This window comes from Canis aureus, chromosome 3 (assembly GCF_053574225.1).
Source record: "Canis aureus isolate CA01 chromosome 3, VMU_Caureus_v.1.0, whole genome shotgun sequence".
Taxonomy (NCBI): Eukaryota; Metazoa; Chordata; class Mammalia; order Carnivora; family Canidae; genus Canis; species Canis aureus.
The window spans coordinates 42,915,567-42,928,383 of NC_135613.1; the positions used below are offsets into that span (position 1 = coordinate 42,915,567).

At 42.1% G+C, this 12,817-nt stretch overlaps 1 protein-coding gene across 3 annotated transcripts in view; it reads left to right on the plus strand.

Annotated features, from left to right (window-relative positions):
* ROR1 (receptor tyrosine kinase like orphan receptor 1) overlaps nucleotides 1-12,817 on the plus strand; it is a 447,550-nt gene that overhangs the window by 333,726 nt on the left and 101,007 nt on the right. The window lies entirely within an intron of this gene.

Consider the following 12,817-nt stretch of genomic DNA (forward strand, 5'->3'; position numbering starts at 1 on the left):
CAGAAGAATTGATTTGACTTTGCAAAAAACATATCAGTTTTTAAACTATGTTTACCCACATTATGTAAATTTACTAAATCTTTTATCAACTCAATATTCACATTAACTCAGCTGTATATTGCATAAATTCAAAAACAGCACTAAATTTATCAATACCAACAAAGCCTTCTTCAAATTTTTTTCTGCAGGTTTTGCAATTTACAACACTCTGCCATTTACAATTAAAATCTCTTGCATACTTATTCATGCTAAGTGTGTAAAAGCTATGATTCTTGGTTTGTATTATGAAAAGTCTCAGTTACAACTTACATTCTCATACCTGTCTAGTTAGGTTACAATAAGCTTTTCCTTTTCTTGGAGCTGCAACTTTAGCTTATTTATATCCAGTGTGGTATTGGTGAGAAAACGTAAATCATATTGCCATTTTTTGTCTTTGATTATTGAGAATTTGGCAAGCGTCCTTTCAGTTTCAAAGAAAATCTTGAATTGGAGTTAACAGCAAAGTAAATCATTGCAAAACTCTTCACCAATTCAATCAACAAGTACTGGCAAAGAGCACAAGATCATTAAATTCATTGCCTTTGATTCCTTTCAACATTTCTATAAACTGGCAATGATTCCATTTGCATGCATATATGAAAGTTTTAACAACTGTATCCAAGATGCTCTTCAGAGTCTGCTTCAGAAAACTGAGCATAAGATATTTTCAGTATATTTCATACAGTAGAAAAAAGCAATGAAGAAACCAGCAGTCTCATTTTAAGATTCCACTAAATCTAGATTTTTGACCTAACAGCTATGGTACCATCATGACAGAAACTAATTTTTTTATATCTGACTGAAATTCTTTGACAGCTATAAGAGATTTTTTTAAAAGATTTTTTGTTTATTTATTAGAGACAGAGAGAGAGAGAGAGAGAGAGAGAGGCAGAGACACAGGCAGAGGGAGAAGCGGGCTCCATGCAGGGAGCGCAACGCGGGACTCGATCCCAGGCCTCCAGGACCATGGCCTGGGCTGAAGGTGGCGCTAAACCGCTAAGCCACCAGGGCTGCCCCTGTAAGAGATTTTTAAAAACTACTTTAGGAGTTCAGGGTTTTTTAAAAGATTTTATTTATTTATTTGAGAAGGACAGAGAGAAAAGTAGGGAGGAGGGGCAGAGAGAGAGAGAGAACCAGACTCCTTGCCAAACAGGGAGCCCGATGCAGGGCTCAATCCCAGGACCCCAGGATCATGACCTGAGCTGAAAGCAGACCTTTAATTGACTGAGCCACCCAGGTGCCCTTTGGAGTTCAATTTTATAGGCTGCAAATTGGCTTTTTTGTGTGTCAGTTTGGAAGCCATTTAAGTAAAATGTACCTAAAATATTAATTGGCCAGTTTCTCTTTTATCTCTTGGCTCATCTAACTCAAAAGGAAAGTACCTGCAAGTTTTTAAATTATGAGTCAATTGATCTTTGATTTTATTAGAAAGGTTTTACATTCTATAGGCTATCCATAGGTAATTTTTTTTTTTTTTTGCCATCTCTCCCTCTAAAAGTGGCTTTATACATGCCAAAGTTACAAGCTCAGATTCTGTTAAATTTGTGTAAAAGAAAGTTTTGTTAGGACATTTAATTCTGATTTTAGATAGCTAATTTCATTGATTCTTTTTGCCTGTTAAAAGGGACCTTTTTTAAAATCAAAATCGCTATATAGTATTTACTGAAAATGCCTCCTTATGTTATCTATCTTATTATCTTTATTTTTTTTTAACACACACAAACAACTTCTTTGGCTCTGCCCAATTGACATTCATTGTGAATTTTGTGGTCTATCTTATTCCAGATTCTTCTTCCCATTACTGTTCTGGTCATAGTGCTGTCCTCCAAATCTCCACTCAGTTCTGCATCAATAGTATGCTTTCATTTTATTTATTTATTTTTAATTTATTTATTTATTCACGAGAGACACAGAGAGAGAGAGGCAGAGACACAGGCAGAGGGAGAAGCAGGCTCCATGCAGGAAGCCTGACGCGGGACTCTATCCCCAGACTCTAGGATCACACCCTGGGCCGAAAGCGGGCACTAAACCACTGAGCCAACCAGGCGTCCCTAAAAGAATAAAATCTTATGTGATGCAGCAGTGAAATTAAAATGAAGTCCTACCAAAACAAGAAAGTTGTGTGTAACAAACTTATTCCACTTGCTTCAGTTTTTAAATTAATTAAAACTAAATAAAATTCATATTTCATTTTCTCAATAACACTAGCCGCATTTCAGCTGTTCACTAGTCATACCTGTTTTGTGGCTCCGATAGAGGACAGTACAACTCCAGAATCTGGAGGGATCACCAAGTGGCAGCAGCAATCTTGTGCATCTTCTTCACTCTTTGTCCCCAGTGCATTACAAAGCACAGTAGGAGCTGAAATACAGTTTGTTCGATTACAATGAAAATTAAAATCATGGGCTTAGAACAGTAACTGGCACTTAGTAGGCCTTTGTTGAAGTACCGATTGAATGAATGATGTGCCATTTGCTCATTCATTTATCAGTGACCTGGTCTTCAGGCAGCCATGGCCTCTTGGTGAGCCCACTACCCCCTGGTGACCACTTTCCCTGGCAAAAGGCAGTGCGTATCCAACTATGGCTTTATTCTAAGCCGTCCTGAAAAGCTCAATGCCCCTAGGGTTGCTCAGGCGATTTAATTGAATTCAGGAAAAAAAAAAAAATCAAGAAGTTGGGATTTCTAACCCTAGAAAAGCACTCTGTGGTGAGAGCACAGGGAGACTTGATGTTTGGAGGCAAAAGGAGAAGCTTTCTGTTAAACTGGGGAAATGGGGGTGATCCCTGGATGGCTCAGCGGTTTAGTGCCACCTTCAGCCCAGGGTGTGATCCTGGAGTCCTGGGATTGAGTCCCACCTCAGGCTCCCTGCATGGAGCCTGCTTCTCCCTCTGCCTGTGTCTCTGCCTATTTCTCTCTTTCTCTCTCTCTCTCTCTCTCATAAATAAATAAAATCTTAAAGAAAAAATGAATGAATAAATAAACAAACAAACTGGGGAAATGGGTGAGTGAGGTCCTGGCTTTGGGACTGGAAGGAGCTGTTAGGCATCTTCCAGCCAACAGCTCCACCCCAATCCCCACCACCTCCTTCCTCACTTCTGTTCCAGAGAGACTCTCCATGGCAAAAACACTACAGAACTCAATCTTCTCCAGAATAGTATTTGTTTGAATCATTTTTCTGTTTAGAGCTAAAAATAGAAATTCAAAAAAACAGGAGCAGCTGGATGGGATTTCAAAGCTGCATTCAGCAGGCTACGTTTCCTCTTGGATTAAAAATATATATATGCGTGAGTGTTTGGGGGAATCACCCTGATTAAAGAGAAAGGGTAAATTGCAAAGAGAAACACCACCACATTGCAAAGTGAAATGTTATTCTTTTAGATTAGGGTTAATTTTGCAACAGTCCACCATGCCAGCAGATCCTGCAGGCAGATCCTGCAGAGGGTCAGTCAGGGTGCTGAGAGGAGGCAGCACTGTTCCTATGTCTGCAGCCAGCACAGCAGAGGGGCCAGGGCACCGGGGCTTTGAGAAGGTTGCCTGCCTTGGCCTCCAAATGGCTATGGATACCTGCCTGTCCTGGGGATCTCTGCCTTTTCTTGTCACTGCTATTACTGTGGTAAAATATACATACATGTGAAATGTACCATTTAACCTGTTTTAAAGTATACATTTCAGTGGCACGTGGTCATTCACAATGTTGTGGGACTGGCACCACAATCTGGTTGCCAAACACTTTCGTCATTCCAAAAGGAAACCCTGGACCCAGGAAGCAGTCACTCCTTATCTCTCCCTGCCCCTGCCCCTGGCAACCACTAATCTGTTCTCTGTCTCAATGGATTTGCCTCTTCTGGACATTTCATAGAAATGGAATCATGCACAAAGGAGTCTTTTGTGTTTGGTTTCTCTCACTTAGCGTAATGCTTTCAAGGTTCATCCATGTTGTAGTATGCATCTTTCTTGTGTTTTGATGACCTTGAGTTACTTTCTGGAATAGTAACAAGAGGCCTGGCATGGGAGCTGTGCAAACCTGGGTTTGAATCCTGGCCCTGCCTTTGAGCTTCAGTTTCTTGAGCTACACAATGAGAATAACCTAAAATGTCTACTTCAGAAGTCCTCGGGAAGGTTCATTTGCTTATATTGAACTATTTATTTGCTAATTCAATAAATATGAATTGAGCAACCACTAAGTACCAGGCCAAGGCTTCAAAAATATATCGGTGAATGATACCAGGCATGTTCTTTGTCCTCGTGGAACCTGGTTCTAGTAATAGAAGTAGGCAATAAACACAGAAACAGATAAATAGGAAGAAGATTGGGTGAGGTGTAATTGTCTGGGTGTAGGAAAGGAGTTGCTTTAACAGCTTGATGAGCAAAGATCTCCCTCCCAAGAAGCTGACATTTGAGCCAACATCTGTGGAATGGAATGAGACAGTCTTGTTAAGAGCTGGGTGAAGACTGTTTTAGGTAAGAGAACAGCAAGAGTAAAAAACCTGAAGTCCAAAAGACTTTGACACAATTGTGGAATGGAAAGGAGGCCAATGTGGCTGAAGATGGGTGAGTGAGAGCTGGGGGGTGTGACATGAGGTTGGAGAGGTAAGCAAAAGCCAAATGCTGCAGTGCCTTGTGGACTTCGTTCTAAGAGCAATGGAAGCCATGGGAGCGTTTTAGCTGAAGGAGCGAGATGTTCTAACTTACATTCAGAAGAGCACTCTGACAGCTGTCTGGAGGATGGAGCAGGTATGGAGGCTGCCAGACTAGTAGAAGGATGCTGTTGTAAAGTCCAGACACAGAAAATGGGTGGTTTGGTGACTTGGGCTAGAGTGGGTTAAGAGAGTTATAAGGAAGTAAGAAGTGGATGCCTAGGTGGCTCAGTGCTTAAGCATCTGCCTCTGATTCAGGTCGTGATCACAGGGTCCTGGGATCAAGTCCTGCATCAGGCTCCCCACAGGGAGCCTTCTTCTCCCTCTGCCTATGTCTGTCTCTGCTTCTCTCTGTCTCTCATGAATGAATAAATAAAAATCTTAAAAAAAAAAAAAAAAAGAAGTGAGAAGTTCTGAAATGGACAGGAGAGGAGGCTGGTATGAAGAATATCTTAAATAGGGGATCCCTGGATGGCTCAGTGGTTTGGCACCTGCCTTTGGCCCAGGGCATGATCCTGGAGTCCCAGGATCGAGTCCCACATTGGGCTTCCTGCATGGAGCCTGCTTCTCCTCTGTCTGTGTCTCTGCCTCTCTCGCTCTCTCTCTGTGTCTCTCATGAGTAAATAAATAAAATCTTTTTAAAAAATGAATATCTTAAATAAATAAAAGTAAACAGAATAAATGAAATCAAATGAGAATATGACTCAGAGAGCCTGGGACAGAGCTACACACCCCCATGCACACACTCACAAACCTCTGAGGCTTTTTGAGGAAGCATATTATGGGTTCCATCTTCATCTGGACTTCTCTGTCATCAGGGGTGAGTGGGAACTACACAGAGAGAGACATGATATGTCTCTGAGTCTCATGGGATAAAGAGAGAATAAATCTACCACTTTCTAGTCAACTAGAATGCTTGGCCTTGGCCTTCAACAGGCAATGGAGAAGTAGAGTTCTGTGGGATGAGGTAATTGGCCATATTCTAAGAGAAGAGGGGATAGCCAATAAGGAAGGTGTTTTCCCCCTTTTTATTATTTTTAAAATATTTTATTTATTTATTTTAGGGAGGGGTTAGGGAGAGGGAGAGAATCTGAAGCAGACTCCACACTGAGCATGGAGCCTGAGGGCTGGTGACTCGATACCATGAACCAAGATCATGACTTGAGCCAAAACCAAGAGTCAGATGCTCAACTAACCGAGCCACCCAGGCACCCCTGTTCTTTCCTTTTTTTAGCTAGCAGAGCCTACCTGAAAGGAATTTCCTTCTTCTAATCTCTTGACACATTTGTACTTCGTGTCCTCCATCCCTGGTGCAAAGAGGGCACTTGATTACTATCCAAACCTTCAATGAGTGAGTACCAGAATATACTATTGCTGCCTGGTTTAGAGCAGAGAAACTTATGGGGCTGCAGAAGAACCAGTGAGGTTTTCTCTTCTGTAAAAATGTGGGTAATCATAGCATCCACTCAAAGGATTGTGAAGATTAAGTGTGATAATGTGTGTAATTCACTTAGCACACGGTGCCTGGCACATAACAAGCCCTCAATGGAAGTTTGCTATTATTCCTCTTATTAGGGGTCTGCTTTCTGTGGCTTCTTCTTCCAGAGTTATTGTACATAAATGGCCTGTAGAGACTCCTTTGGGAACCCTAGATTAAGAGGAGAATATGGGCCAATGTCCAAGAAAGCAGGGCCCTGGTGCAGGAGCCTGAATAAGCCCTCCCAGTTCTCACTGTCATGAGGGACTTGAAAGTGGAATTAATAAAGTGCCTTAGGTTTACCGCCAGTTCCTTTATGGCCTGACTTCCTGTGTACTGGGGACTAGATGAGACATAAGGGATTGCAAATGCAATTGGAAAGTGGGATATTGTTAGCTGAGGCCAATATAAATATGTTTGTGGGGGAGGACAGAACAAAGGCCTAAAGCCCTGATGTTGACAGAAACCATGTTATTGTTCAATAAATGACTTCATCCTAGTAAAAAATGATAGTTCCCCCCAGGCCTGCCAGGGAATGGGAGAGATGTGTTATCTGTACCTACACAGGCCAGTAACCTGGGGAGGGGGACAGCCTGCACGTGACCCTGACTCGGCCGCCGGTACCCTCCTGGTGTGTCTGAGGGAGGGGCTCAGCAAATGGTGTCCACCCTGGAGTCAGAAGTCTGGATCCCAGCTCTTCCAGGCACCAGCTGCTGCAGACACCTCAGCTGGGAGCCTCGGCTCTCCCTCATGCACACTCAGAAAACAACTGGACCCCTCTGCACCCTGCCAGAGTAGTTGTGAGGAATAAACACCATAAATAATATAACAAGGTTTGAAGGAAACACTCCGTTAAAGAGACTTTTTTTTTTTTTTTGCACTCACATGACCTGCTTGTGTGTGCCCTCTCCCACCAACATGGGAAGCAGTGTGGTTCCTGGAGCTCCCCTCGCCCCCCCCAATCCTCCCCTCTCTGCCCCCCCCAATCCTCCCCTCTCTGCCCCCCCCCCTTACTTCCATTAGCTTACCTCCTTGATGTAAATGTTTTATTTCTTTAGGCCCTTTGCAAGGTGTTAGTTGGCTAAGAGAGTGGAAAGACCAGGGAAACCTCTTAGAAAATATTGTCCACTTGGGGTCCTTATTCTCACCCAGCTCATCAGAAGCACCAGCAACTTGTCTGTCTGCCCCTTCCCCTCCACGTGACCCTTCATTTTACCCATCACCTCCATCATGGATGGAAATGTGAATCTTTGGTGGCACAGACGGAGCCTCCACGAACACCCAGTGGAAATCCCTAAGTAGTAGGTTGAGGCGCTTCTTTAGTTTTAAGAGCACTGGACCCAATGAGGCTTCCCAGTCTGCCACTAGCCACCTTCCATTTCCTTCCCCCGAAAGTTTCCACTGGAAATTCCCCAGCTTTGGTCTGAGTGCTTGGCTCTGTAATCTTGGAGACATTCAGCATACACCCCACAATTAAGACTTTGCAACTCCACGCAGTGTTTCTTAAGAGAAAGTTAGATGCAATTAGATCATTTGAAGATGGATTAGCCTGCCGTCTGCACAATATTAAGAAAAATCACATTGGCAATTGACAGGGCCTCTTTGAAGAGCTCTGAAGGAAAGCCACTAATGAGCTCTACGCTGGGTTGCCCCCCTGTTCCCAAAGGGTTAACACAATTTGTGGGAAAGGAAAAAAATCCCCTGTGGTATTAAAATGCTGTGTCAGAGATTTGTAAGCTCTCCTTTGTAGCTCTGCCCCCAGGCCTGGCTCACTTCAGTTGAGATCAGGTTAATAAGAGCTCTGTTGCTGCCTGGCAGTTCCTAATGGGGTTACAGTCTGGTGCCTGACCAGTGAAGAACACTTAGTAGTAGTGGTATTAAATAAATGCCAAGGAATCTGATTCAATAAAGTCAGGGACATCTGTTGTTCTTGCCTGTCCAGGATCTATTCATCCTTCTTTTGACAAGAGCAGCTTGCTTTTCCTCTGGGGGAGAACTGCCTCTTCTCCCCTCTCGGTCTTGGTAAGGCTGGCCCAACACACTTTAGGATGACCCTACGACCAACCCAGCTCCACTGGTGTATTTGAGAATCCAATCATGGCCCAAGCCACAGGACCTGTCAATTACATGAGCCTATAAACACCGATTCCCCCTACCCCCCACCCCTGCTTTCTTGTTGTTTTTAGCTTCTCCCAGGTAGAGTTAGGTTTCCTGTCATTTGCAACTAAGAATCCTGATTATTTCAAATGTGAGAGGAACTTGTGCTATACTAGACACTCTGAAAAGAAACATATATTAAATTGCCTTCACTCTTAGAAACCAATAACCTTAGAGTATCAAGTCTTAGAGACGTTAACTAAAGGATTAAATAAATGATACAGTGTATAATTAAATGACATAGAGAATATGTTCTGTGGGAAGCCAGGAGAGGGAGAAATTGATGTGAGTGGGTAGGCTTCCTGGCAGAGGTTGGACTTAAACTGGGTGGTAAAGGATGGAGAGGTGTAGTGATACTGAGGGAATGCAGTGCTCTGCAGGAGGCACGGGGGACCTCAGTAACAAGGAAGATCCTATGTGCATAAAAAATGGAAAGTGGATTTTTGACATATATGTAATCAGGGCAGATACCAAAGGACTTGGAATCCCAGAATGAAAAGTTTGAGCTTAAAAAAAGAAAAAAGAAAAGAAAAAAAGAAAAGTTTGAGCTTACCTGGATAGTTCACTAGTGTGAGCTGATGTACGGGTGGGGGAAATCCACCCCAGATGGTGCTACCAGTTTAGGGAAGTATATGCCACCATGTGTGTTTCACCTGTGCTGGAGTGAAACTGGTACGATGAAGGGGAAAGGCCACTGAACTTGGCTGTACCATTTTACAACTGAGTTACAATGGATGAGTTACTTAATCCCTCTGAATCTCAATCTTCTTATCTGCAAAATACAGATAACAATAGCTAAAGATTTGGGGTGTTTGTGAGGAGCACTCAGGCAATACCTGGCACTTGGCACTAAGAGTAGATAATATCTGTTGAGTCCTTACTAGGGTCCCACAGGCACTGTGCTGAGCACCTGACATGCCTTATCTCATTAATCCTCCCAATAACCAGAGCTCAAAAAAGTTTACTACATCTGATTTGGGGTAACATTTTCATTCCTGTGCTTAATGGAACAATAAGCCTTATCAGAGCTCAAATTCACTGTCCAATGAGATCTGAGTATATTATCTGAACATTCTTAAAGGTTACAAATTCTAATTTTTTAATATGCATCTTAAAATGTTTTGAATTTAATATATAATCACACTGCAGAACATGTGAAGAAGAGATTTTTAAAAAGAATGTAAACCAAACTCTATTACCTACAACACAACCGTGATTTCCTTTAAAAAAAAAAAAAAAGATTTTATTTATTTATTCATGAGGGACACAGAGAGAGGCAGAGACATAGAGGGAGAAGCAGACTGGAGCCTGATACGGGACTTGATCCCAGGACCCCAGGATCATGACCTGAGTCAAAGGCAGATGGTCAACTACTGAGCCACCCAGATGCTCCTCAGCTTCGGTTTTCTTATTTATCTTTATGGAATAGAAGCTTCCTTATCAGAATTTTTTGGTAGGGCTTAAATGAAACAATTCATACTTTATAGAGCACCTGGCACATAATACACTCACAATAAATGTTGTCAATGCCCCTCGACCCTTTCCTCCGTGCACTTCCTATATGATTGCAGTAACTTCATCTGTACAATAGCTTCCATCTTCCATTTCCACTTAATATTGTATCTTAGATATTTTCTATATGGTAACAGAATCTCTGCCTCTCGTTACCAATGTCTGTGTTCTCCTGACTGAAACTATCATTTAGCAACTCGTCTTCCCCCCACCCCCCAATTTCTCAACATTTATAAATAATGCTGCAGTTCACACCTCTGTAGCATGGCTCTTGGTAAGGGCTTGGGTCTCGAAACACTGTTTCTTTGAGCTCAGCTTGTGATTCTGCCCACAGCTTTCCAGAAAGTGACACCCAAGTTAGTGAAGACCTTTGCCAAATAGTGGATTTTGCCAATTTGATGGACGGCCATCGGAAGATAGGATTGTCATGATCTTTGATCATTCACTGATCATGATCAGTGAATTCCCTCTGGCGTGATATTCTGTGCTTCCTCCTTCGAGTGGTTTTATTGTGGGTCTGTCAGCTCAGTCTCCCTGCTGTTCTTGCTGACGGAGCGAAAGGAATCCCAGTACATTTTCGCTGGAACTCATTCCCTGTTCTTTCTGAATCTTCTTTCTTGGAGTAGGAAAGATTTTGCAGACAATTTTGGGCTGTCTTTCTTATTACAAATGAAAGCCTCAAGCCCTTGTTTAGGTCCTAGAGTACTTTGAAATCGGACCCTCCTGCGTACACCTGGAGTCACCAGTAAGCTGGGGGGTGGGGGTGAGGGCACATCTCTTGGCTGAGGGACACACAAAACTAAGGGCAAAGGTGAGATTTTCCTTTCTTCTCTAGGCCCTAAGGATCCTTTGAAATCTTTATGATCTGTACCTTTAGGGATCAGAGCGACAGCTTGAGGAAATCCTAAAATTGTGTTTTCTCTAGATAAGTATTCAGGTCAAAGGGAAGACCTTGCATGCCTTCCTGATGAACAGAATCTCGCCTAAGTTTAGAAAAAAAATCACCAAGAACAAAAATGGCATTCAGCATTTATTCAGTACATTGAAAAGTAGTTTTCAAAGGATAAACAGCAAAGCCCAGTACTTAGACAGTGGTCTTTCCTGGAAGTCTCAGGCTCCCTGGACACTTGGAGTGAGTAATAGAATAGAAGCCCGACTATAAAATTTCAATGGTCCTATTGGTAACTGTAATAGAATAGAAGCCCGACTATAAAATTTCAATAGTCCTATTGGTAACTGTATATTACTATTAGTTTTTAAAAACAGCATAAGACAACTAGAGCAACAAACTTATTGGTCTTGAATTAGATTAAGTAAAAAAAATTTTTTTTGCAATCTCATGCTAATTGAAAGCTTTAATTGACAATATTTAAAAATAAATTTTGGTTAACTATTTTTATATTTTACAAAAATAGTTATTATTTTAATAACAATAATGGGGGGCACCCTGAGTGGCTCAGTTGGTTAAGCCTCTGCCTTTGGCTCAGGTCATGATCTCGGTGTCCTAGGATGGAATCCCACATCAGACTCCGTGGAGGGAGCCTGCTTCTCCCTCTGCCTATGTCTCTGCCTCTCTTTCTCTGTGTCTTTCATGAATAAATAAATAAAATCTTTTTTAAAAAAGTAACAGTAAGGAGAACAATTACTCTTTTACTTAATTAGCTTACTTAGTTGAAATCATCTGAAAAGCCATATGACTTTGGACAACCTGGTTGACTACTAACAAGGTCATGTGTAAGGTGTGTGATCCTGAACAAGTTAGCCTCACTCAATTTCCTCATTTATTAAATAGAAGTAATATACTCTCCTCATTTAAATAACAATTTTTTTAAAGATTTTATTCACGCAAGGAGCCTGACATGGGACTCGATCCTGGGTCTCCAGGATCACGCCTTGGGCCAAAAGTGGGCGCCAAACTGCTGAGCCACCCAGGAATCCCCTAAATAAAAATTTTTTAAAAAGAAATAATATACTCTCCTCATAGGGTTATTATAAGGAATAAAAGATACAATATACAAAGCACATAGTACAGAAGCAAAGTACCTGTCATACAGTAAGGGTTCAGTGTGTAAATGTTTTTCTCATAAAAACTGCAAATTTATATATTAGACAAAAGCATTTAAAGCATGGGTCCTTGGGGGCAAGGAGATGTAAAATTTAAAAATGCTTCCCTGGTGGTGAAAATGTTGGAGGACAGCTCCTTGGCCCTGACTAGTGTTGGTTACTTAAATGAAATAATTATCAACACTCATCAGAATGAAACATCCACTAAATTCATCTCCATTTTGTAGCTACCAGACAACATTCTTCTGAGCGCTTTCACACCCAGCATACCATACCTTTTCTTCCTGTACCTGGATAGCTGACACTAGCCCAGTTCCCGAGGGCAGAGAAGAGTGGAGCTCTATGTCTGGGAAGGGAGAAACTGACAGGCAAGTCCTCTGATCCTTGCCCAAGGGCCTGCTTTGTGAATAGTGGCATCAATGCTGCTTTGTTCCACCTTCAGTGGCTGGCCCATAGTTGAACCCAGAGAGGCTGGCTGTTCAGAGCAACTTTGGCCTACCAAGGACAGAGAGCGCCAACCAGAGTCAAGGGTTCACTCAGCACCCAAGATCTGGCACAGGAATTCTCCCCACTGGGGAACCAGTCTCAGGGAACATTGCCTTCCCCCCTGTGGCATTCTAATTCATTCCAAATTTCATAGAGGTAAATTGGAGGTTTGAAATGTGATATCATTGCTGAAAAGGGCAGAACCATCAGCATGGAATCAGTATATCCTTATTAAGTACAAGACCTAATAATTGCCTTGCTCATGCAAATGAATTGTCCTTCACTCATTCATCAGATATTAATTGAGTTCCTACTAAGTATGATGCTTAATTTTGGGGACATATGGATGAAAAAATGGCATCCCTGTCCTTATAATCTGGTGGACTGGTGAAGAAGTTGTCACCTGCTTTGACAAGCACCGTATAATATCCTGGAGACAGTG